Consider the following 4,017-nt stretch of genomic DNA (forward strand, 5'->3'; position numbering starts at 1 on the left):
CCTGATAAGCCAACACCCCCCACTTTCATCACTTACAGTGCCCATCGTACAGGGCAAATGAAACGTGTAACCGGGTGAAAAGGGTGTTACATTTACTTCATTATGAATGTTGTTACATCAAGGCCGAAAATTAGGATGAGCGCAAACAGTCGAAAATGTTTATTTCCCTCCCAGAGCAGCCAGCGCAGCGCCTCCCAGATCTGGCGCCCTACGCGACCGCCCATGTCGCCTATGCCAAGAAGCAGCCCTGTACACCATGCTAAATGTATGTCTGCATAAAGCTGAGTTATGATCGGTCATAATAACACAGCATTTGGTGATGATTCAATAGTTTACAGTGAGATTTACTCCCATACTTTTGGCCATACTCACGCAGCCCTACAAATGAATTGAGATTTCCACACACATGTTCTTTAGCAAGTGTGCAGAGCATTGTTGATTTAAAAAAGCAATTTGAAGGTTAGATATTTGTAAACCTTTTTTTGTGTATATATATTCATAATTTAAGATGTAAATGAATTCCAGTTTATTTGTAGTACTTTCTATTTTTATTGTGACATTTGATGGCATCAATGTGTGCATTTGATACAGATAATGGAGCAGTTGCTTTCGCGCCACAGTGTAGGCCTATATCCCTTAATGTCAAATAATGAGATCCTCGACCTCCGCCCCCCCTCTCGCACCTCCACACAGAGCCCCCCCCCACATATCAAATCCCAACTTAACCCCTGGTTAAGGGTATAAATACAGCAGCAAGCTTTGGGACGGCCTCCGCTCTCTCCGGCAGAAACAGGAAATGCCGTAACTGTGTGTAACAACGGTTTCAAATCAGCATCTCTTTGACAAAAAATGTAAATTAATAACTCAAATAAAACTCCAAATATCTTTCATTTGTGTTGTAAAACTCTTTTAGTTTTAAACCTGATGTTTATAAGCTTCTTAGTTTTTGCAACAGTCTGTAAATATACACAACTTTATAATAAAATGCACACATTTACCTTTTTCACTTGTTTGGTTTTATGGGGGGAAGTGTTACGTGCCGTAGTGTTTGTGTGGTCGTGTGGGTGTTTTTCTCTCTCTCCCTCTGACTCCCCAGGTGCAGCCTTGATTGTCCCCAGGTGCAGCCTTGATTGTCCCCAGGTGCAGCCTTGATTGTCCCCAGGTGCAGCCTTGATTGTCCCCAGGTGCAGCCTTGATTGTCCCCAGGTGCAGCCTTGATTGTCCCCAGGTGCAGCCTCTCCCCAGGTGCTCCCAATCCTCAATCAGGGCCTCCATATAGGACAGGAGGAAGGTTGCTGCTTTCTCTCTCCTTCTCATCTGGCTGCATGGGTGCAGCATGTCTCTGTGTGAGACCCAGCATAGTTGTGTGTTGTTTACTGTAAGTTTGTTTTGTAATTGGGCTGGTGAGCCGCCTTACTTATTCACTAATTAAAACCTCACTTAAACTCCTTCAGCATTCAGTTTCCTCTCCTTTTTCTCTCGTCCGGCTATCTTGTGTGTCGCTACTTCCCTTGGTACCCCTAGCTCTACAAGGGAACGTAACAGTTATGGATTCAAAAACAACCAAAATCACGATACTAACAAAGTGAATGATTTCCTGGTGATACTGCTTCTACCTGTCAGTGCTTAGATATTATCACGCTGAAAAAATGAATACAGAATTCCAACAAACTGTCATCAAATGTCTTTCTATTATGAATTTAGATGAAATGTATATCCCCATAATGACCTAAACAATAAAGTCTATGGCTTTTACTTCTTCACCAGGCTAGTTACATGATGTTGTCTAAATTAAATTCTGTCTCATTACATTACTATGTTTTAGCTTTAACTGTAATATGTTCTTTCTACATTTCAAACCTCAGTTACTTTTATACCTGTTGAAACATTACTCACAGGTCAACTTCTTCCGTATTCCATTCTGGAATTACATCTCTCACAGTAGCCCCTTGGCCACTGATTCTGCATCTGTGTTACCTGCTATAACTCAATCAATATTAGAGACATGTCAACATCCATCAAACAGTATCTTATCCCCAGATATGGAGCAGGTTCATTCTAAAACTGTCAATCAATGGTCAGACACTCCCCCTTTTTTACACATGAACCCATGTGTAACAAAATCCTGTATGGGAAGAAAACCTTCAGGTAATAATTGATTATAAGAAAATACCAAACATCATTCACAAATGTACATCCATCATTTTCCACAGTAAACACTTCAGTGAAATGAAGTGTTTCTCTCCATCTTTCAGTCCCAAAAGAAACACAATCTTCATGTTTTAGTTTGAGGTTCACATTCTGCAAACAGCCACTGCCTGTGGGAGTGAAATATCATCAAGTAGATTAGAAACGGGTGTTACGGGTCACACATTTTAGGAAACCTCTCATTTCTCACAGAGCCCCAGAATAATGTGTTAGGCCAAAAGCATGCTTGATTAGTCATTGTTTTAAATCATGCAGTTGCATTGATCACATGCAGACATACACTCACTCACACTGTCAGGTTGTAAAGTCAAGTTTGGTCAGGTTCACCCCAGAGTCAGTCATTGACAGTGCCTTCTCAAGTCACACTGTCCAGGGTCAAAGGTCATTTGGTCTCAGTCTTTTTGGCCATGTGTCGTGCTCTGCAGAGACTTTGATATTTCAGCTTAGGCCAGTATCCTTTGTCTACAAAAATCTGTCATATATGGAGCGCCATCATTTATTAATTCACGATTACAACTATAATTTTCCAGATATCTCTAACTTTTCATTGGGACAGCTGTTTCCCACACTTCCTGCAACTTGGTACAAAACTCACTTCCTTATTGTTCTACTACTGCAGTTCATTTCCACCTAATCTATATTAAAATGTCTAATAGATCAGAAATGTGTGCATATAATTATTTTCTTGAGTCAAAACATTATTAGGATCTGTAAAGCTCTGCTATGTATTTCATAACTCATTATATTAATTTATCTTCAATTCTGGTGCACTTAAAGAACAATGTTACCCTCTTTAACAGTGCGTGGAACCCTGGGTGTCCGAACATGCAACAATTACTCCCTACTTTATCAAGGATTTACAAACAGAAGTCATTTCGTATGTCCATCCGAAAGCCCTCCTATGGTAATAACTATGTCACCATGGTGAAACCAGTACCTCAAATTGAAATACTATATTTTGTTTAGAACTAGCTTTCCCTTCAACATGACCTATATAAATAAATGTTTGTCTGATCTTATAGAGATGATACTAAAACTCTCCCTTTGAACTGATCCATACTGTAACAAATTAAAACACTACCAAATTCACACATGAATAAAAACTCTAAAAGAATAATTTGTAAATATGATGAAAAGATTGAAGAATATGGTTCTACACTGTACTCCTAACTCCCAAACACCCACTACTTAAAGTCTAGTGCATACTTCCATCATGCCCCCCCCCCTTTTCCATCAGTGTGTTTTAGGATGATTTTTCACTTCACTCTAATAGTTTTCCTCTTTACCGCTATTTTTAATTTACCAATTGATTAATTCATGGTTAATACATCTTCTTATCTTCACTTATTTATCAAGTCAATTCAAGTTCTTTAAATTTGGTTCTTTAAAATACATTAGTAGATACCTTGTGGAGTATTCACAATAACTAATCCTCTCTATGAAATCCGTTCATCTTTAAGCAGATACTATTTCCTTATTTATCTTTTGTTCATGATAACAATGGTATAACAACCACACGTTTTACCCATAGCTAGTTTCTATAACAAGATTATTATGTGTGACATAATAATCAGAAGTCTTGTTTGCTAACCAAGAATATTAAACTTGAATCTTTTCAGTATTCCAGACCATCATTTAAACCAGCAGCCTCTTATCTAAACACTAAGCATTAAGGTTTCTACACCCCCCCCTGGGAAACTCTTGCACAATTATGCTGTAAAATCATTGCATCATTCCTTCAGAGTCTGAACCATCTGAGGCAAGCATGTCTCAAGATCTTGTTGAGCACAGTCAGTGATGCAGACAGTG

Source organism: Gymnodraco acuticeps, unplaced genomic scaffold (genome assembly GCF_902827175.1).
Source record: "Gymnodraco acuticeps unplaced genomic scaffold, fGymAcu1.1, whole genome shotgun sequence".
NCBI classification, from domain to species: Eukaryota; Metazoa; Chordata; class Actinopteri; order Perciformes; family Bathydraconidae; genus Gymnodraco; species Gymnodraco acuticeps.